The sequence below is a fragment of the Myodes glareolus genome, chromosome 22 (assembly GCF_982192425.1).
Source record: "Myodes glareolus chromosome 22, mMyoGla1.1, whole genome shotgun sequence".
Lineage (NCBI taxonomy): Eukaryota > Metazoa > Chordata > Mammalia > Rodentia > Cricetidae > Myodes > Myodes glareolus.
The window spans coordinates 42917360-42940732 of NC_142047.1; the positions used below are offsets into that span (position 1 = coordinate 42917360).

The 23373-nt window shown below is 43.1% G+C and overlaps 2 long non-coding RNA genes across 2 annotated transcripts in view; both read right to left on the bottom strand.

Annotated features, from left to right (window-relative positions):
• Nucleotides 1-19456: 19456 nt before the first annotated feature.
• On the bottom strand, nucleotides 19457-20888 carry LOC148118532 (uncharacterized). The gene is made up of 2 exons (XR_015735982.1): nucleotides 20753-20888; nucleotides 19457-19835 (listed from the first exon to the last, which is right to left on the bottom strand). It is a non-coding gene; the product is annotated as an uncharacterized LOC148118532 (long non-coding RNA).
• A 1522-nt stretch (nucleotides 20889-22410) lies between these two features.
• LOC125402511 (uncharacterized) overlaps nucleotides 22411-23373 on the bottom strand; it is a 56111-nt gene continuing 55148 nt past the window's right edge. The window contains exons 2-3 of the long non-coding RNA XR_007232646.3: nucleotides 22923-23111; nucleotides 22411-22674 (exon numbers count right to left, since the gene is read on the bottom strand). This is a non-coding gene — a long non-coding RNA (uncharacterized LOC125402511). The remainder of the gene's footprint in view (nucleotides 22675-22922; nucleotides 23112-23373) is intronic.

A 23373-nucleotide genomic window follows, 5' to 3' on the forward strand; every position in this document is an offset into this window, starting at 1 on the left:
AAGGAGCCAGGCAAACATCAAAGCATCTAGGGCTGGCCTAATAGAAAGAAGCATCTTTAAAAGATAAGAACAAAACACAGAACCAAAATTTTCTGCTACCAATTTGTGCATTCTATCAGATAGTTTTATTTCTGTGTCCACTTCAAACTTTTAGAGCTTTTTCATCTGAATAAATTTTCTCCCTGACTTTTATTAGCCTTTTTAAAGTCATAGTTCATGATGAATATTGAGCTGGGTCCTCTCATACACTAAGAACAAGCCATACCACTGAGATACCTGAGTTACTCTAATTATTATATTTCATAGGTAAATAATTAGTCTATTTTTGTCCTTTGAAAACTACAGTATGGCTGGGGAGATGGCTCAGGAGATGACGTGCTTGCCTAGCACAAGCATGAGTATTGGAGTTCAGATCCCAGAAACTATGAAAACCCCACAGAGACATGGCAGACAACCATCTCTAAATCTAGTACTTGGGAAGCAGAGAAAGAGAGGTCTAACTGGCTTCCTAGGCTAACCAGGATTGCTGAGTTCTGGATTCATCTACAGCCCCCAGCTGAGTTCTGGGTTCCTCTACAGATCCTGGCTGAGTTCTGGGTTCATCTATAGACCCTGTCGGAGCTCTGGGATCATCTACAGATCCTGACTGAGCTCTGGGATCATCTATAGACCCTGGCTGAGCTCTGGGATCCTCTACAAATTCTGGCTGAGCTCTGGGTTCATCTATAGACCTGTCTGATCTCTGGGTTTCTCTACAGACCCTGGCCAAGATCTGAGTTCTTCTGGAGACCCTGGTTGAGCTCTGAATTCCTCTACAGAGGCTGACTGAGCTCTGGATTCCTCTACAGACCCTGGCTGAGCTCTGGGTTCTTCTACAGACCCTGTCTCAATAAATAAAGAGGAAGCTGGTACAGAAAGGCATTTGATGTCAACTTAAGACATGCAAACACACACACACATACACACACGGATACACACACATGCACACAAACCCACTTAACACATACATACAAATCATACATATACGTATACAAAATGTAAACTGCAATTAAACTTTTAAGAATCTAAGTTTGAAATCTTGTGTTTTGCAAGCTCATTTGTTAAACACCAGCCTTCTGCCTGTGGGACAAGTGTTTATAGGGCTGCCTGGAGGTGGTTGAAACTAAGAGCATTGGATTTTAGGGTTTATGATCTTTGAACATATATTCCCTGAGCGTGGTAGTCATCTGACATATTAAATACCTCCTCTCAAGTGCATAGCCCTTCTTTCTCATAACTCATTTAACCAATTGCTTTTTCTCAGACATTTAGTGGTCTCCAATTCCTCAAGATTGTAAGTAATGCTGTATCTTCCTTCCTTATGATATATCTTTGTCCATCTGTGTAATTACTTCCAGTTTCTGGAAGCAGAATTGCTATGTCAAAGGGCATGCACATGTAAAATCTGACGCCTTTCCCAAAACCACTCACTAGTTTATTTCGTTCCATTTTCTGGATAATATATAATGTCTATCTTTCTTGAGCTTTGGATGATTAGGTCACTGGTTTGACATGAACAGACTTGAAATCGCAGTGCTTGGACTTCTGCCTCATCACTAATAGGGTGTAAAGCCAAGAATGGAGATTCCAGGACCTTGATTGCTACCAGGTCCTGGCCTGCTACCTTGGTCTCTACCAAAATAAACCAGGGGCCAGACATTAAAAGAGAATACAGTTTTTTTCAAGACAAAATTCAGGAAAAGAGGTGAAGATTCTCCATCCCAAAACAAAAGAAATTATTCATTTTTCCAAGAGAGAATGGTCTCAGGGCCTTGAGGGGTGAGAGCGGGAGATAGCTGAGCTTGGCAGGCAGCGATTCCCCTCCACAGTATGTTCGTAGATCTGCAAAACAGAGGCAGGCTCTGACTCTTTTTGAAAGTCACTTCTGGCCTTACCACCTATGTCCCTGTTAATACACTAATTTTGCAAGTGAAGATCTATAAAGAAAGATTAAAGGGGGTGGCACAGAGTCCCTTCTTAATATTTCAAACACTGCATGAAAGAATAAGTACAGATTAGACAAAAAGGAGGAAGGCAGGAGAGCTGGGTTCTGCCGAGACCCATCAGAGGATGACCAGTTCCTCCTGGGGAAACATGACTGTTTTCTATAGATTCATCTTGTAGCAGGAAGCAGGAACACAGTCCCCCACTTCCACAAATGATGCAGTTGCGTTTCCCACATTTGGGGAAGTCACAAAGGGTTAGCATATCTGGAATACAATAGATAAGCTTTTCCTTGTGCAAAAACCACCACTTGCATGATCGTATCTGGCCTGCCAGGCAGTATAAATCCGTCTCTTTTCCTTAAATTCTTTCTAATCTGTTCTCTTACATGATTATTGCCCAAAAGGATGATATCTAAGTCCCATCTCTGGGCGTGGATAGAGAGATGACATTCTGAACTGACAGAAGGTCATAAGATTACTATCTAGGTCAGGCTTTCAGGTAAGGAACAAAGACTTGCCATTGTCCTCCCCATTAGAAGTTAATCTAAATGGACCTGTCAATCACCTGAACAAGAAAATGCCCCCTCACGAAATCTGTCTGTTCTAGTAACTTTAGAAATAGCACAATGCCTACCAAAGCATGCAGGCTGGCACATTGATCTTTCCTGCCATTGTCTATATTCACCTGTTGGGAGTGTGTCTCTTGGTAATGGTTCAATCTCATCCCTTGAAGGAAATTCACTTGATAGCATAATAAACTCTGCTGTTTTTCTACTACACAGTAAGCTGTGTGCACAGTCACCTCTGAACTCGTTCTATAGAGACCACAGGGACCAGGGAACTGAGGGGAGTCCAGGACACGATCCTAGGAACTGTGACAGTGTACTATCAGGGCTGATGTAGATGGCAATGGGTGGGATCATTCAAAACTCAAACAGGAAGGGTCCTGATGCAGGGTCTTCCTCTAAGAGTGCATCACTGAATCGGTCGCAGCTGCACACAAATAGTCACCCTCTGTGTATCCTTTTCCCAGCGGACCTGAAAATATAGCCCAAAGATATTACAGTTAACCAGGGAAAATACTTTGAAGTCATAAACTATAGCAGACTTTCATCTGGTAAAAGAGAACTACACGGACATTAAGATATATTAGTACTTAAGTCAAAAATAATGACGTGCTCCCTGGTGAAAGCATGAATGCCTCACACATAACCGGCTGTGGATCCCGACGCTTGTGCCTCTGGTCACCTGCAGTTCTGTGAGTGAAAACCTGTGCCAGGTATAGGGGGGAAGGATTACAATTGTCCCTCCTTAGAATTTGAAATATCTTTTACAAATGGCTTGATCAGCACTTGATAATACCCTTTGATGAAGCTCTCCCACGCACAGACAAACCCTGTATGATAAGGAGAAAGGCTCAAGAGAGCAGCCTCACACCAGAATGCAGAAAGAAATATGACACATCCGAAGACCGGAGGAGGAGCAGCAGGGGTGGGGGCACAGCCACCTCCTCAAGAAGGCACCTAGTATCCCAGGAGCTCCTCCCTCAATGCGGGTACTGACAGATGTTCAGTGCTGAACCTGCTGCTTTCTGAATTCCCCTACTTGTCTATTTCTCCTTTTTGGATACTAGCCAGCGGCGGAAGACTTCTTGTCTTGATACCCGCGGCATTCCCTCCTGCCCCCATGCTTCCTACACTCCCTGCAGCTGCTGACAGACTGCCTTTGCTCATCTTGCTTTGCTTGCCTGACCCTCGGTTCATAAAGCATCCGTTTTTGCTCTTTCTCTGATCCAGCTCCCTCTCCCTGGCAGCTGACAAGTATCTAGCTTCCTGTAGTCATTCTGCTCTCTCTCTCTCTCTCTCTCTCTCTCTCTCTCTCTCTCTCTCTCTCTCTTTCTCTCTCCAATTTGTTCTCAAATTTACCAATTACTAAATCTGTTTTTAGATTCTTTGATGTATAAGACAAAGAAGCTAGAAGAGGGAGCATATGTTCCAAGCAACAGTTGCTTCTGAGAAGAGGGAGACTGGACCCAGTTGGAGCCTGAGATGAAGGGCTAGCTCAATCTAGGGTTTAAGAAGAAGAACTTTTGTATTCGGTATATATTTCCTGTTAAGATTATGTTTGAATTTTTGAAGCAAAAGTGATAATTAATTAAAATGAAATGAGATCCTGGCACATTTTTAAAGTTGTCTTTAATATTCCATTCTCACCTGCCATAGTTGTCCGTCAGGATCTTTACAACATCACAAAGGAGCTGACTGCTTTCTCTCTCGCTGATCTGCTACAATACACACTGGTTGCTTCAGTCTCTGCTGTCATAAAGGCCCAACAACCAGGTATGTGTGGTGCACACTCTGATTAAAGAACTGAAGGTCGTGGTGAGACAAAGGCGAACCAGAGCTATACAAACATTGTCAATGATTTTTTAAAAAAAAGCAGAAAAATCCAACAAATAAAAAGGGCTGCTGTTACAATGTTTTCACCAAAGAATAAAGAAATACAACCTCTCTCACAATGCACACACACATGCACAAACAAACAAACACACAACACACTCAACTAACCATTCTATGCGGTGATTTTTCCCAATACTTATTTCTATACATAAGTATAGTCTATCTTTTAGGTATAATATGATCATCTCATGGTCATTTCAGATTAGAGATAACCCTGGCCCAGTAACCATGGCAATAAACTAAGCAAAACAATACGATGAGTGGTATATGTATATGACAATGATAATAGAGCTAGTGACACTTTATAATAGGAGAAAAGATGATGATGATGAGGTTACAGGACCCTCACCTGAGATTCTAGCAGTTTCTCCCTCCTGCCAGCCAGCTTCCTCTTAGGCTTCAATGTGAGCAGACAGTGGTTCAAGAGGATGCGGGGACAGATTGCTGGGGGCTAGAGGGTTCATTAGAACAGCTATTAAGACCATAGACAGACAGAGAGAGGGCAAAAGTGGCAGAGGCTCTGAGGAGAGCGATTCAAATAACATGATGGGGCGTGTGAAGAGAACCAGAGCCCATGTGGCAGAGGAGGGAGCCTCTTCTGCTGCCCTTTTAGGATGGGGAGTGGTTCACAGCAAGAACCTGCAGCCAGACTGACTGATTTCCAGCAGGAGACAGGGAAGGAGTGGGGAGTGGGAAGTGTGGGTATCAATCACACCAATACCCCTTAGACATGAACTCAGCTCCCAGATGGGTGTGGCATTACAAGCTGCCTAGCTCAGAATCCAAAGACAGTGTCTCCTTAGGGTTTCTGCCAGCACCTGTGAGAGGAGCAGAGCTACTGCAAAGCAGCAACTAGATCTAAGGTGACAATGTCACCCTGCTTGTCTACAAGTGATCGCCAGAGATGTTACAGCATACGAGAAATGGGAAGATGTGAGCATAGAGCTCCACGATGCTACTCCCGTGCACTCATTATGTACAGTGGGGTAAACTTGGCATTGACAATGAGCTGTGAGCAGCTCCAGCCAACTCACTAGTCCTCCAAGTTGAGCCTGGGTAGAATCGTTCATTACTTTGGTTCACGTTGATACCCTATCTGGGATGACTAGACATTTGCTCATATGTAGCAGTGACTATGAAGAATTCGGTGACCAAAGAAAGAATGTATACACCTGAATCAATCTGGCTTTAAAAACAAACAAAAGAACTTCAGAGTAACGGGTATCACACAAGCAGCCAAGTTTGCCACGGTGACAAAAGGCTGTTTCCATCCCTGTGATCTGTATCCTCCCCTTCAGACTGTTTTAAAGGTACTTGTTATAAGTTTAGACCTCAAGATAAATCTTACAAAGGATGGCTTTCCAAAAAAAAAAACTTTCCAATTATGGTTCAGCCAATGTGGGTTGTGTCAGAGTAACTTAATAATGACTATAATAAGCGAATGTGTCTGTCAAGGTTTGGGGGAAGGCTCTCTTCCATGTGTGCCTACAGAAATATCCTGACAATAGCAACTCAGGGAAGAAGGGTTCATTTGGATTACAATTCCAAGTCACAGTCTGTCATGTGGTGTGGAGGGCCGGACCACATTCTCCATTGCTTCTAGGAACAAAGGTAGAGATTGACCTCTGTGACCCCAAGGTGTGGCGGCACACGCCTTTAATCTCAGCGCACGTGCTTTGTAACTCTCTACCGCTGCGTCCCTGCCTACTCCCGAGGTTTCACCTGGGACTGGGAGCAGTCAGCCAATCCGGGAATGACACGTCCAGGGCAGGGTCTGTTTCCTTTATAAGGGATGGGTTCCATCTTATCTGGGTCCCCACGGCCGTGTTGGCTTATGCTCTGCTCCCAAGAGACATAAAGCTATTCTGCAGAAGGATCCTAGTGTTCCGTGTGGTTCTTGCTGGCGAGACGGTAGCGCGGGACAATGTGGGTGAAATCAAGACAGGAACTGAAGCAGCTCATCATATCAACACGCAGTCAGAGCAGAGAAGGATAAACACATGCTTGCTGGCTGGCTGGCCAGCTGGTTGGCTGACTTGGTGACTATGCTTGGCCAGCTCTTCTCATTTCACTTTTGTATAGTTTAGGGCCCAGCCTAGGAGGTAACAGATGGGTCTTCCCATATCTAATAGCAATTGAGACAATCCCCAATATGATCTAGAGACTTCTTCATTAAGACTCTGCCGAGGTGACTCTCAGCTGTGACAAATTGACAGTTAAAACCCACCCACCCCTGGCTGGTAGCACAGAAAGAGTTTAAACCATAACAACTAACTCCATATAGTAAGGTTGGCCAAGAATCTTTTCCTTCATCGGCATCTATAAATAAAAAGGCAGCTGGATGGAAATGGGAGTTTGCATTCATCAAAAAGAACTCATTTCTTCTTCAAGGCATGCAAGTCACATGAGTGAGGGTCAGGATCATACAGAAAGGCATCCCATGAAAGATGAGGGCATGCTTGCTGGGATTTCTGTTCTGCCCAGTTCCCACAGCCGGCAAGTCCCAAAGAAAATCACACAGAGGTCTCCATAACTAATAAACTGATTGGGCCATTAGCTCAGGCTATGTATTAGCTCTTATAATGTATACCAGCCCATTATTCTAGTATATGTTAGCCATATGGCTCAGTACCTTTTTTGGCAGGGTAGATCACATCCTGCCTCTTCTATGATTTGGGCAGGACTAGGAGGAATGACTTCCTCCTTCCTAGAATTCTCCTGTTCTCATCACCCCACCTCCACTTCCTGTCTGGTTGACCCGAATATACTTCCTGCCTGGTCAATCAGCATTTATTTAAAATATGATTGACAGAATACAGACAATTAACCCGCACCAATCCTGGAGGTGTCATGGTCCAGACCATATCACTACTCTGAGCATACTACCCCACTGCAGTCTCTTTTGTCTGGAAAGGAAAATGGCAAGCACCCTGCAGAGCCTGTCTGTGAATCTCTAACTCCCTAACAGTTTCCCCAGGTGCCCAGATTCCATGAGAATGAAAGGCACCATGCTCATTTACCCCATGAAGACTCAAAGGACATTAAGCTCTATCAATGTATCACAACTAGATCACCTAAGCCTAAGCCTAAGATCACCACGATCAAGGAAGCTTACAGAAGAAAGGCTTCATTGTAGTTTATGGTTCCAGGGGCCTTGAGTCCGTCATGGTACAGAGGGGCATCAGCAGGTACCTGGAGTAGGAAACTGAGAGTCAAGAATGAAGCACAAGCATGAAGCAGAAAGAATGATGTACAGGTGGGATGGATCTGCAAACATGTGAAGCCCACCCCCAGTGACATAATTCTTCCTGTGAGACCCTACCTCCCAAAGATCCTGTAACCTCCAAATAGAGACCTAGTATTCAAACCTATGAGTCTATAGAGGGCAGATTCATTCAAACAACCACACCTTCATAGAGTTTCATTTTCCTTTCCTGTATCCCTCCTGTCACCCCTGTTGCCCAGCAATCAGGGATGAACCCAGTTTCTGCTACAATTGTGTGTCTCTGTAAATCATCCAGGGACTTAAAAATCTGGAACCACACTATGAATGTCCTCTGAATTCTGATGTCAACCAACATCATCCTCAAATCTCCTCTCCTAGAGAACAAACTTCTGAAGCTCTTGGATCAGGAGCAGCTAAAACCATCAAGGCCAACACTTGGGCAAGGGTTCAGTACCACTTGAAAGGTAAGACCCATGTTGGGAAGCAGAAACCCGTGCTGTTACAACTAAATAAGCCAACACTGAGACCCAGGGTAGCAGCCTAAGATCGAAGTTAGAAAGGAAAACTAGAAGAGAGTCCCTTCAGCACTCCAGCCAGGTGAATGTGCATTAATCCCCATAAAATAATTGTTTGTTCCTTGGAGAGAGATGCGCATGCATGGGAAGATTGTCTTTGCAGTTCTGGCTCACAAAGGAAGCCTAACATAGACAGTGGAACGAGAAAGGTAAGGACAGTTCTGAAAACAACCCAACCCTACCCTAATCACAGGTAAATCTGGGAGAATTCAAAGCTGATTACCAATGGAAATTAATTACAGGAATAACAAAATGCATACCCAGCTCAATTACTGATCAGGCAGACCCCTTACCCCTTAAAAAAAAAGTCTGCCAGAAAGTGTCTTATGTTTCTCTTTCTGTTGTTGCCACAGTTGCCTGACAAAAGTCCCTTAAGTAAGGCTCGCAGTTTATGGTGTAGTTCATCATGGCAGGGGAAGCATGGCAGCAGGAGCAGGTGGTGGCTGGACACAAGCAGAGAGAGGTGAATGCTGGTGCTCAGAGCACTTTCTCCTTTTTGTTCTGTCTACAACCCCAGCCCCTGGAATGGTACCACCCACACTCAGAACAGAACTTTCATCTTCCATTCAGTTTCTGTTGTAGAGCCCTCATGAACAGAGCCCTCAAGGACATAGCCCCCAAGGGCAGACCACCCATGGAAAGAGCCATCATGAACAGAACCCTTGTGGGCAGAGCCCTCAAGGACAGAGCTCTCAATGACAGAGCCCTCATGGACAGAACCCTCATGGACAAAGCCCTTATGGACATAACCCTCGTGAACAGAGTCCTTTTGGACAGAATCCCCATGGACATAGCCCTTATGGACAGAAATCTCATGGACAGAACCCTCATAGTCAGAGACCTTGTGGACAGAGCCAGGGGTGTGTTTCATGCTGGTTCTGATCTAGTGAGGTTGACAAGGAAGACTAACCATAACAAAGAAGTGTGCCCATTTCCAGATTCACGTCATTCTATTTGACTTCTACTGTCTTTGACATGATGTTTATCTTTGAATAGAAATAAGATGCCATGCCCGCCCCCCACAAAAGACTAAAAAGAAATTCTGTCAAGGAACAAATGAATCTGAGCTGAAGATACAGACTAGTGGTAGAATTTCTACCTACCATGCCTGGACGGGGTGGGCTTGAGTCCTTGGCCATGGACACCAAAATAGGAAGAAGGTAGTAGGGAAAGGAAGTGAGGGTAGGAAAGGGGAAAGAGGGACAGCAAAAGGGAGGGGATTCGGTGACAGTCATGGGAACACACACTTATAATCCAGTCTTAGGCTTCAGGGGAATCATTAATTCAAGACCATCCTGGGCAACATAGTAATAAGACCTTGCCCTACACACTTAAACAAATGAAAGAATAATATTTAAAGGTAACTTAATTGTACAGATAGCAGATAAAGAATCAAGAAGAGAAAAATAAAGATATTTTATATTAAATATATTTATAGTATATATCTAAATATATATTATACACATATGCTACTTTGTTACATGTTTTACTGGTTAATTAAAATCTGCAGTAGAAAGGGCACAGAATCAGCATCAGAGGAAAAAAAATGTCAGCTGCCCATCCTTTGAGGGAAAATCAGAGATTAAGTCCTGATACACTCATCAGGGGACCCAGTAGAGTAGACATGGTGAGTTGAAAAAAAAGTTACCCCAAACTGAAAAGCAAGTTGAAAAGTAAAAGGTCAGAGTAAGAAACTAAAGCAAACATTTGAACAAAGCCTTTCAGATCCCTGAGACATTGCAAGGTGTCTCCACAGCAGAAAAGACAGCTGTTTAGTTCTCTCTCCCAGAGGGCTTTGACATCACTATGTTTATATCTCCACTTATTTTATTGGTTTTTTGCTAGGTCACAGGCCCTCCAGCTGCCTCTCTTCCTCTTCCAGAAATCATGCCAGGCCATGCCTTCTTCATGCAAGAGTATTCATTCTCTCTCTCTCTCTCTCTCTCTCTCTCTCTCTTTCCCTCTCTTTCTCTCTCCAGAAGAGTTGTAAAGAGAGCATGATGTACTGAAGAACCTTTATAGTCACACCTAGGGCCTCCATGTTCTTTGGCATGTAGACCAGGCCAAGCTTGCCCAACCCCCTGAAGTCCTGTAAGCGTCAGAAATCCCCTTTTTCTCAGGATTTGAACAGAAAATTCTCTCACTCCCTTTAGAGATACCATCATCTTCTACATGGTGATGATGTCTCCCTGCAATGCCCTATTGACTCACCACAATGCCCAGCTATGATACCAGAGTTCGTAATTGTAACATCACAATGCCACATCATCAGATTATAATGCTTTCTTCTTACAGCACAATATTTCACTGAGATATCGAAGTATCTCACTGACAGCGCAACATTCATCGTGACACACCACAGTGCTCCATTGTGACACCACAAGTCACCTATGACATAACTATGCCTCACTGGCATAACAATACTCCCTCATGACATCACAATGCTCAATTGTGACTTCATAAATCTAAATTACTACATTACAAAGCACAGTTGAGCCATCACAATGATCTATTGTATCATCACAACAACCCCCAATGACATCACAATGAACTCACTGTGACACCATACTCTACTGTGGCATAAGAATAATGCATGTGATTTCAGAATTCATCATTGTTACCTCACAATGCCCCCTAGTAGCATCACAATGGCTCTCTTGTGCCTTAACCATTTCTGAACTGAGGCATCGCAACGTGCCATTCTGACAACAGCACAATGCTCACTTGACATCACAAGCCACCACTATGACATAAGACCACAAATTTGCATGAAAATGCTGCATGAAGATGTGCAGTACAATGGTCCACTGTGACATCACAAGACTAAACAGTATCATGAAGTTGCACTGTGGCTACACAGTGCCACATTGTCTCATCAAATGTCCTGCTGTACCATCACAAAGATGCTCTTTGAAATCAGATGCTCCATTGTAGCATCAGCATGCTTAAACTAATGACAGTATCGCCATGACATCAAACAACGACTCTGGCATCGCAGAGTGAACATTGGCATCACAAGTCTCCCTTGTTCACAATGCTGTATTAATCCCCTCAAGACCCCACCAAGGAGCATTATGACATAACAGTGTCCTGTTTTGATGGTACAGTATGAACTGATGACATCACAAATCCCAAAGACATCACAGTGCTTCATTGGTACATCACAATGCTCTTCTGTGCAATCATAGCATGGCATTTTAAGATCACATGCACCATTGTGCTATCACACTGTGAAAGATGGCACCCCAACAGCCCCATGTGCCACTGTGATACCACAAAACAAAGTACTATTCCAACAACACAAATCCCCATTGAGATACCAGATGCGTCACTGTGACATCGCAATGCTCTATTTTGTAGCATCACAAAGATGAATTCTGAGGATTTAATGCTCCATTTTTCCTTTGCAATGCCCCATTGTAGGACAACCAAGCTCTAATGTTGCACCGCCATGCATATTTCTTTACAACACAATATCCCACTGTGATGACATAATGCTCTATTGTGACATCGCAATACCCCACTGTGGCATCATGATGCAGTTTTGATGTCATACTGCTGAACTGTGGTACCACAATGCCCATTGTGACATAATGCTGAATTATGACATCACAAGCCTGAATTGTTAAATTAAATGGTCAACTTAATCATTACGGTGTTCAATTTTACCATTACAGCGCTAAATTGTGACATCATGGTCCTCGATGTGATGTCAGAATACCCCATTTCTCCAGATTGTGCCATCACAATGCCCCAGAGTAATACAAACTGTTTTTATTATTACATAATACCTTATTGTGACATCAGTGCACCACTGTAACATACGATACCCATTGATGCCACAAATTCCATTGTGATACAATGCCCCGTTGTGATGTCACTGTGTTTTACAGCATCACAATGCTCCATGTTGACATGCAAATGCATACTATTCTATTACCATGCAAGTTGTGCCATCACAATTCAGCACTTTCCCTGATAAGCCTCCCCTTCAAGGGTAATCTCATGGCAGCTCCTTTCCTCCTGCCTGCACTTAAGTTTTAACACGAGCAGTCTCTAGACTTCTTCTCTGAATTGTTGTGCTTGTATTCACTGAGACAAACCTAAACTTCTCTTGAATTGTGCTTGTAGACACCAAAAGTTTAAATCCACTTATCTTAATGGTTTTAGGCTATTGTTGTTTTCTCTGTGAATTTAGCCCTTCAGTTGCTAAAAAATCTCCCCTGCCCATATTTTTGTTCATGGGCTGTTTATTCTTTTTTATATGCCCATCTTCCCAACTGATATTATTTCCTTTAAGCCAATGGAACTCCTGTTAGTATTTCCTAAGGAGAAGGTGAATTATATCAGTGCTAAATTCTCAGGAGTTTGCAGTAAGAAATGTCTCTGTTTTTCATTTTTGAACATTGTTTTGTTAAATAGCATTATAAATTGGTGGGATATTTTTGCTTTGGGGTCTATAAACATTCCATTCATTTTCTGGTTTCCATGCTGTTTAGAAAGTTAGTTATCAGTTTTATCCTTGCTCCCTTCAAACTGGCATTTCTTTTCTTGTTAGACTTTTGAGATTTTTCTAACGTTGGAGTTTAGCAATAAAACATCATGTGCCTGGGCATGGTGCTCTATGCAATTATTTCAGTCAGTATTCATTGAAGTTCTTTCTACTTTGGTTTTGTCTTTATTTATCTATTTTTATGTGTAGGGGTGCTTTGCCTGCATGCATGTCTGTGCACCACATGTATGCCTAGTGCCTGCAAAGGCCAGAAGAGGGCATCAGAGCCCCTGGAACTGGAATTATGATGACTGTGAACTGTCCTGTAGGTGGCAGGATTCTAACCTTGCTCCTCTGGGAGAACAAGTGCTCTTAGCCAATGAGCCATCTCTCCAGACCTCATTGAGGTACGTAATCAGTAAAACAACATAGGCCATAAGATTTGGAGTCCTGCCTTCTAACTTTTTTTCAAATGTGGTTTCTGGGTTTTCCCATGCTCTCTGGGTTTCCAGTTATACATTCTACACCCCTTCCTTAGTTCCTTCTGTTCACATGGGAGGCACTGTTCTTTTTCACTCTTTCATTCACACACTGTAATATATACTCTGAAGTTCCCTGCATTTGCTAATCCTTTTGATTGTGTCCAGTCTGAAGTTAATTCCTTTATCTGAGTTTCTGATTTCAAATACTGAGTTTTGTTATTTTTATGGCAGTCATTTGATCTTGACCTCAATTATTAAATCATAATTTCTCGCTGAGAATTCCTGTTTTACATTTATTTTGTTTTATCGTCAAATATTATGCAGTTTTCTAAAGTCCTTGCTTGCCTTCTTTTTGTTTTCAACTGTTTTAGCATCATTGGGCTAAAACAATTTTTTTTCTTGCATTTTCCAACTCATAATATCCTGTTAACCTACTTGGGTGTTATGGATAAGACTTCATTATAGCATTTTTCCCCTAAAAGAACAATGGAAAGAAGGCTCAGTGGATAAGACCTCATACTATTCTTGCAGAAGACCTGAGTTCAGTTCCCAACATCCACATCAAGTGATTTAGAACTCCAGCTGCAGGGGATCTAACGCCCTCTTCTGTCTTAAAAAGGATTTGCATTCACATGAACGTACTTCATCAGACACACACATACCTATAATAATAATAAAAAAAAGTAGTAACCTTTGCCTGGGTGACAGTTAAAAATGCCAGTAGATCATTTTGCTACAAGTGAAGCTTTGCTAGTAGATTATGTTAAGTAGGATGTATTTCCATTTTTAGCCAAATACACATGTTACTACCAATATGTTATCCACTTTACAGGGTCTCAACTAAGTGACCTGGTAGCTCATATATTTCAAAAAGCAGTAATCATGCTTTCAAACAAATTGGCATCTTTCTTCACACCTGGCCTCTATGAATAAGTGTGCTGTTCTTTAATCAGTCTAAGTCATGAGTGATTGGCAGATCCAGAGAGTGACCATTGATAGTTGTGAAACTTGCCACCCCTCCAGAACTTTCTCAATAATCTGTAGACAATAGTGTGTCATTTTTCTTTAGGTATGTGTACCTTCTTTCTTTGCCTTTTTTATCTTGAGAGGTTCAAGGGGCCTAGACCTCAAATCCGGGGCCTCACACTTATTAAACCCATGCTCTATCATTGAACCCCTGGATTTGTTTTCCTAACTACTTAACAAATAGGAGACACATTTAAAAAAAAAAAAAACTCAGGTTGAAGAGAACTAAAAACTTGTTACAAATAAGAGCATGTACTTACCTGTCTTGTTTCTCTCCCGTCCCCTACCCTGTCTGCATTCACAATGAGTGAAACCACGCTGAACCTTACCAAGGATGAAAGTCAAATTCTGCAGTAGAATTAAACATAACACCCTCCCAGGAATAAAGTAAATAACGCTTGACTTTAATGAGCAGCTCATGTGAGGATAAGGCCCATGCTGAGTCTTAAAGTTAAGGTTTTAAATTAAAACTAAACATATACCAGTGCGTAAGCCAGAAAATATAGGTATCTGAAGGTGCCCTAAGGCACCATGAGGAAAATATGCCACTTAACTGTCCCATGGGAAAATTCTAGGCTTTCCCCCCTTGTTTCCTCAGTCTGCGTTGTATGCAGAGCCTGAGAAGGCAGAGCCAGGTTTGTAGAAAGGCGGATGTATTAGTCAGGCTTCCCAAAAGGAGCCAAGCCAATGGAAAGACTATATGGGGGTGAGTTAGATCAACTCAAGGACCTGGGTAACCCAACAAAGGCTGTCTCACACCACAGAGGTCTAGAATGTCTCAGCAGTTTCAATCTGGCCCCAAAGCCCTGGAGAATTTCTGGTCTTCATTCTATTTTGAGATCCCAAAGACGTTGGTTCTGATAGGGGTGAGGAAAGGCTGTATTAAGGGGCTATGAACTTGCCAGGGACAGTTAAGCAAGCAGGCAAAAGCAAGGCTTTCTTCTCCTATGTCCTGCTATGTGGGCTGCCCCCAGAAAGTCTTGCCCACATTTAGGGCGGATCTTCCTGCCTCGCAGATCTAATCAAAAATATCCCTCATAGGAGTTCTGGCATCTTGGACTCAAAGATGGTTAATACCAGCTACTACAGAACTGTGTAAATAAGTATGTAAATAATGTTCTCAAAGTTAAGGCCATGGGCTGGAGAGATTATTCAGCAGCAAGAAAACTTACAGAGGAGCCCAGTTTGATTTCTAGCACCCACATTGGTCAGGGGAAGAGGGGTTTCACAGCATTCTGTAATTCCAGCTCCATGTGATCTGACACCCTCTGGCATCTGCACAGACATTAATGTACTCAAACACATAAGTCTATGTATATATATTAACATATACACAGATTTAAACATGAAGATCTTTAAAAAACAAAGAGCAAAACTCTGTATTGGCGTTCTTTCCATGACATGTATAGAGCCCTGAGTTCAGTTCCCAAGACTGAAAAATAGAAGAGTGATTTAAAAGAAGCAACTGATTGCTTGAAACTAAAACACTTAATGGGCCTTATTTGAGTTACTCAGCTGTTGGCCAATTGGTAAAATAAGATGAGAGATGATAATACTACTTTTTACTTTATCGCCAATTGTACATTTGAAGTGGGAGAGCAAATCCTTCGCATCTTACTCATGCTGGCCACCGCCCCACGAACAGGATAGGTGAAGTTTGGTGCCTATCACATGCCCCGTGACCTACAGATAAGAATCTACCAGAAGCCTTCCCTAAGCTCTGCTTTGTATGAAACAGGAGTTTGATTTAACTCTTGCCATTCAATAGTTCCAATCCCTGGCACACCACCCGCTTAGAAATGTAAATAAGTGTTGGTCATATACACAACTGAGTCCTGGAGGGCTAAACATTCCATTAAATACATTGAAGAAAGGAAATATGGAAGGGCTTGATGGTGTCACTCTGGTTACTGACGGTTAATCTCATTCTACCCACAGCTTTGAGCACAATGAGCTCAAGGACCAGGAAGTATCATGGTCCACGGCCCACCCAAACTGCAGAGGCCATGTTTGTCAAATCAATAGAAACATGCTCCCATTATCTATTGATTATCTCCTTTAAAAATTATATTTATTTACTTTGTGAGTCGTTGTTTTGCCTGTATGTGTGCATGGACCGTGTGTTGGGCACTTTTGGTGCCCTCAGAGGTCAGATTAGGGTGTCTGATCCTCTGGAACTGGAGTTGCAGACTTTTTCAGGCCACCACGTGGGTGCTGGGAACCAAACCCAGGTCCTCCACAAGAGCCACAAGTGCTCTTAACCCCTGAGCCGCCTCTCTAGTCCTTCATTATCTCATTTTAACATCAACGTTCCCCTGTAAGACAGTCTTCCTGTCTGTCGTTTCAATTACAAAATTTGAACTCTGGACATTAATAGGCTTCTTTGACCAAAGTATGCCTATGATTGAGTTTGCAGCATTCTCTCTACCAGGGTTGCTCTCATGTCTAGGTTGGCTCACTAGGTAACAAATGTGAAGGCTGGGAAGCAGGAAAAGACCCAGACTTGCCACTGAGAATCAAGGTAGAAATAGCCAGCCACATGCCTCCTAAGAGGTAAAATTAGTAAAAAAAAAAAAAATCATGAAATATGCTATATTTCTGTTACAGGAGATAAAGGCAAACAGAGAGTGCAACCTTGAAGTTATGTGTAGAACACACATTTGGGTAAAACAGGAAGCCAATGGGTTCTTTTCCCACTGAAGAGACTTGGAGGGAGAAGACATGCAGCTTATCTGGGGAAAGAACTTTGAGATACAAAATGAGCATCTTCAGAATTTGCTGTGTGAAACAGTTGGCAAGGAGACAATGTAGGTGCAAAACGTAACCCCTCAGAGCGATGTGTGGGTACCAATACTGCATAGTGACACACTTGTGGCCAAATCATCCTTTCATTGACTTAAACACAATAGAATGTGGAGCCTTGTGGCTCAGCTTGTATCCTTCACAGAGTATCAGTACTTCCGTATTGAACCACCACCACCTGAGCCCCCAACAGGTTCACAGCAATGCACTCAGACCCTCTCCCCCGTATGGAGCTCCAAACTACAGTTGCAAAGAGAAAAGCAATTAGAGCAGTGTGGGATACTTTTCTCAAGTCTGGCTGGTGGGTTGCTTCGGATCCATCCCTGTTTTTAACAATTTCTTTCAACCTGACTTATAATTATGCAACTACAGTATCCACCAGAATCAATTGGTCTTCCAAACCCAAACACGTTTATCTTTATCTAAATGTAATTTATCTGAAATGCCATGTTTGTGCGAGCATTATATGGTACTTGCATAGGCTTCTATTTTCTTCTTAAATAATGAAACACCCTAATGAAAAATATTCCCGCTAAATAAATTTTAATGAGCACTTATTTGCCCAAACTGTCCTTTCTCTGAATGGCAGAAAATTTAATATGAACTTAAAATTATCACGAGCAATTTTTTTTTGCAATGGGCTTTAGGAATGCATCATGCAAAGATGAATTCTTTTCCTACACCTTCCTAATCTGCAAAGGCTGCAGTAACAACTTCCTCCCAGATGCAAAATGAGTGTCAGGGTCTTATCGTACATCTATACAGCAAAATGTCACCTCAGGACTCATGTCAAGGTGTAAGACATTGGGAGAACTTGAAGTGAGCAAGGAAGAAGCCAGATTGCTGCAAGGGGCATACATCCCAGACAATGTATATGTCTGCTAGAGAGTTTTAAAAATTCCACGCACCGAATCTTTTTCTTTCCTGAGAAAGGAAGCAAATGGGATGCATTCCTCTGTATCCTGGACGGTCTAGGGGGCATGGGCCTCGCTGGGCAGCAAGACTTAAAGCAGAAGCAGATGGAGATCTTGGCTAAGTACCTTCCAGAGGAGGGTTCAAGTCAGAGCAAAAATTATGAGTCAGCAGAGTAGGAAGGGGGACGAGAGAGTGCCCCGCAGACTGCAGAATGCACATTAATTGCTGCTGTGGATTTCCTCTGCATCCAAAATGCTGCCGAAGGGAGTCGTTGCCATTTCTGACTCTTTTTCTTTTCCTTTCTTTTTTTCTTTTAACAGAAATGACACTGAAAGGAATCATTTAGTTCAGTTCAAGAAATACATAACCATATCTCACAGAAGCTTCGGAGTATAAAATCAACAACTGCAGAAATGCTTCCATTTATCAGGGAGCTGCTCTCTAGCATGGGGGCACTCGGCAAAAGCAGCGGCAAGTGCCAGGTAGTCAGATTCTTCTCTTAAACGGTGCCAGTCAGGCGAGCACTTCCAGGGGGTACATGTGCATCAAAGCCTCACTCCTCCTGTCCATAGGAGGCTATTGGATGCAGCCAGTGAGCACAAACCCTATAGGCTAAAGCTGCTCCACTCCATGGCACAGGACTGCCACCAGGCCAATGGGCATCCTAAAACTATTCCTTCCTGGAAACAAACAAACAAAAGAGAACAAAGGCAGCTAATGGGAAGGGGACAGAAGGATATATTCAATATATAATATATATTGGAATGAAGAATTCCCTATTTCACAGGGTCATGAGCAATGACTACATACAATGAAAGAATGGTGTGGGGGGGGGGGCTCTCACATCCCTCTTCCAGCTCCACTGACTCACAATGTTTGCTCTGACTTGAACCCCCCTCTGGAAGGTTCTTAGCCAGGTTCTCCATCTGCCTCTGCTTTAAGTCTTGCTGCCCAGTGAGGCCCACACTCTCTGCTCCATCCAGGATACAGAGTAATGTGTCACCATTTGCTTTCCTTCTCAGGAAAGAAAAAGTTTCGGCGCATGGAATTTTTCAAATTATCTAGTAGTTAAGGTTCCAGCAAAACCATGTGCAAGTACAGTAATCACTAGAGTGTAGTCTGGCCAAGTCAGATATGTGAAACCACGGGATAAAATTCTAGTCTGAATCCATTTGCATCTCTGCTTCCTATAAACAACAACAAAAAGTACCCGTCTTGTAAGGCGGGTGGGAGACAAACAAAAGCAGTGGGGCTTCATGGAGCATTTTCCTGGTCCCCAGCAGCTCCATAGCAAGCAGGTTTCAGCCCTCTGCTACCTCAGGAATGCCTTTGAACTTCCCCGGCTCTCCTGGCAGTTCTGTCCAGGATTAGCCCTCCATCCATGGAAACGACTAAATGATTAGAACACGGAATCTCAGAAGGATGTGGAAGATGGAATTGTTTGGTCATGTAAGGAGAAAGGGGGACAAGACAGCAGATATAATACAAATGATCTGGTAGCCGATAATGATAGCGTGTCCCCTTTTAATTTAGATATACTAATAATAATTCCTATTTTTAAAGCATAAACGTAACACTCAACAAACATTTAGTAGATGTAAAGAATTTAAATATTGTTAAACTTTTTAAGTTTAATCCTATAGCAACTAGTGTTCCCAGTTGATCTCCCATCTAAACGCTAGCCAGCGTGACCCTTGCCTACCATCTGAGACCAAGTATGTTCAGGGTAGCATGGCTGTATGCCACTTTTTCTTTTTGCTTTGATCCTTGCAACAATCTAACATTCCCAGCGAGGCACATTTCGCTACTCATTTTGAGATGAAGAAACGAAGGTTCGGAGGATTTATGTTGCTTGATCCAGGTTAATGAAGAGCTGGTGGAAAAAAAATAAGATTTAAGTAAAAGTTTGGTGCCGAATGACATTTGCTTTACACAATATCTGCCTGCGTGAATAAATCTCTCTGAAGGAGGTTCGTCCTAGACTTTTACAGTGTCCCAGAATGACCACTCAACAGCTAACATGAAGGAAAACTCAAGCTAGAGCCAGAACCTAGATATTAACTCTTCTTGACTCACACGCCTTCTGCCAGTTCAAAGCTGCCTGTCCCTGTACAGATATTTCCGTCCACACCCAGATGGTCACACCAAGAGTCTTGGAGGTCACCCCTAAATCTCAGTCCTCTACCAATGAAACATGCAGACAACTCAGTGTCCCCACCTCTTAACCATCTGTGAATTCGACTTCACTGGGCTGGTGCTAGCTGTCACCAGCCTTTCCCTCTTACTGTAATAATTTCCCAGAGCCCATTTTTGCTACCTCAAATTTGATCCCAGGAACCATCTGCCATCTTTGTGAAGGAAAATCCCACCCTTTCCTGCCTGCATCCTTACTCCCCAAGCCTTCTCAGAAAAGTCAGGTATTTTATACACTGAACATCACAGGTTGGGTCTACCTGTTCCTGAGGGTAACCTGCCTACGGTCCTCTTAGGTCCAGCACACCAAATCTCATCCAACCACCAGGCCTATCCATAATGCACACTCTGGGTGATGTACCCTCGCTGCCTGCTTCCCTATGTTTAACACCTGATCTCCTCCATGGCTTCTGAATGTGGTCTCTCTTTTTGTGACTTCTCTCCAACTCTTCATTGACTCCATGTAACAGAAACAATAGTGGCCTCCCTAATGATGTTTATATACTAAGACTGAAGCTTGTGGGTAGGAAAAATTGAGTCTGCTGGTGCGACAAAGCTAAGGCGGTCAAGATGATAAAATTATCCTGGATTACTTACTCTCACCCATGAAATCACGGTGATCCTTCTGGAGGACACAAGGAGGCAAGAGAGAGGAGGGTGTCTCGTCAGAAGCAGGGTCTGGGCAGTGCAATGACTGACCAGGCGCCATGAGCTAAGCATTGCAACCACCTCAAGAAGCTGGAGAAGACAAGGAAATGGGTTTTCCCTTAGAGCAGCCAAGAGGAGCCCAGCTCTACCAGCATCTTGATTTTAGTTACTTAAGACCAGTTTCTGAATTTCTCACTTCCATAGTTGTAGGATTCTCAAAATGCTTCATGCTAAGCCACTGCGTGAATTGTTACTGAGGTCACCCCAAAGGAAGCTAATGTACCCCTCAACTCAGCTTCCACTCCAAGTCTTCATGCTTCTCCCTTTTAAAATAACAGCACACTCCTACTTACATGAACCTATTTCATACACACCTCATGTGCATAATCATGCATCGCTGTGTGTCTTCCATGCTACACAGAAGCAGATGCTGTCTATGTGAGAGCATTCGTCAACCTTCCTCGGGTGTCTAAGTTTGGATAACAATGAAATGAGAGGTCAGGGGAAATACAGAGAATGCCTAAGGAGCAGACTCTCCAGGACTCTATCATCTGCCTTCACTGCTGGACTTAGCTGTGGCCAAGACTCAGTTTCTACCTGCTGTGGGGTACAGTGGCAAGGAACTAGGCAGTAGTCTCCTTGTGAGGAGAGGGGAGCATTTCTGAGCACCTAGCATGTACGCATACATTTTATCCCAGTTGTGACTTGAAAGAGAAATGTCTCTCACAGGCTCGTGTGTCTGAACACTTGGTGTCCAGCTTGTGGTACTGTTTAGGGATATATTGTAGAATGGTTAGCATATGGCAGGTGAACCCTTGCTGTAAGAAGTGGGTCACTGAGGGAGGACCTTAAAACCGTAGAGCTTGGCCCCACTTGCTGCTCACTCTCTGCTTCTTAACTGCATACTTTGCATGAGCAGCCAGCCTCCTGCTGTGGGAGCACATTCAGCCAATAGCCTTTAAGAGACGAGCCCACTTGGGCATGGTCTCTGATACTGTAAAAGCAGCTGTAAAGTGTCCCCTCCCTCTCTTGCTTCCAGCTCTCGCTTCCAGTAACTAAACTCTGTTCCTGTTCATGCAGAGGACTGTTATCTAGGACAGTGATCTGTAAATTTTCCTTTAAATAAATAGCCCTTTATTATTCATAATTCTAAACTGGTGTGGGATTATTTTGTAACTTCCACCATCAGCCTCCTGCTCCTGGCTGATGCCCCTCACCATGAGGGATTGTAGCCCCTGGAATTGTAAAACGAACTAAATCAACTTTTTCTCCCTTAAGCTGTTTTGGTCAAGGCGTTTTATTATAGCAACAGTAAGATCATTGAGACAGGTCATTAAAGAACACCCCCAAATCAGCATAATGACAAAACTCCTGGTCAAGAAGAGGTAGTGGTAGTCTGGTATTGTGCTTGAATTAATCTATTAGAAAGTTAGATATATCCAGCTTCCACCCGTGGCTCTAGTAGTCACAGCTAAGATAATGGAGTCACACCTATTATTTCAAAGTCAGTGTGTCATGCCCACTTCATGTGTCTGTCCCTAAGCTTAAAGAAGAGCATGCAGATTAGATCCCTGACACATATCACATCATAAATAAATTATGAAATATCATTGTTAATATCGCTGCAATTTTTATTCTGCTCAGAGAAAAGGAAGGCAATCTCATTTATTGAGGGCTCTGACTAACCAAACGCTTTCTCAGGCAAGATCCATCTTATTCTTCACAACCTTCCACTCACACATCCTTGTCCAGTGAAGTAGATGCCGTCATTTCCATCCCGCAGGGGAGAAGCCAGCCTGGATGGTGGTGGGAGCTGTCCGGGATCACGTGGTGTGGAAATGGTGGGATGCTTGTTGAGTCATGCTGGGTGGCTGCAAGGAAAACGGAATTAGCTGCTCTTTTACTCTCTGAAAGAACAATCGGGACCTCGACGAGAACACTGTGACACGCACTCAGACTTGAGCGTGAAGTTCCTGAGCAGAAGAAATTGGCAGAGCCTGCTGCCGACGACAGGAAGGTAATCAACAGGAGAAAAGTTCAAAGAGAATGCAATTCTTTCTGCCTTCTTTGAAACAGCTGATTTCCCTAGACAAATGGAGAGCCAAATTCTTATAATTACCTCCACACACATTCCTGTCATCTCCTATACTTGCGGAAAGTACGTTTTCATTTTTAAGTTAAGGAAGAAAACAGAGGTGCCATTTTTCATATTCTTCCAGGCTGCGAGCCCTCTCCCCACTCACTTCTCTATTACGCTCGTCAGCACAACATGGTATCAAGATTGTCTTCAGTAAGTGAACAAGTGCATCTAGGAGGAAAAAAAAAAACAATGAGAGCAATATATTCTGTATCTCATTAGTGTGAAAATATAATGAACTGCTTCCTCGTTCTTAGAAAGGGGGAACGCGGGGCCTCTCTCTCAGTGGCACATAAAGTGTTCTGGCAAGAAGTGTCTGACGAGCAGGAGTGTCAGCGCATCAGGACAGATGTGGTTCGACACAGCGGCTTGCTGACCCATCTGCCTAGACAGTTAACTGCTTCCAAGTGCCCATGTCTAAGGGTATTATCCC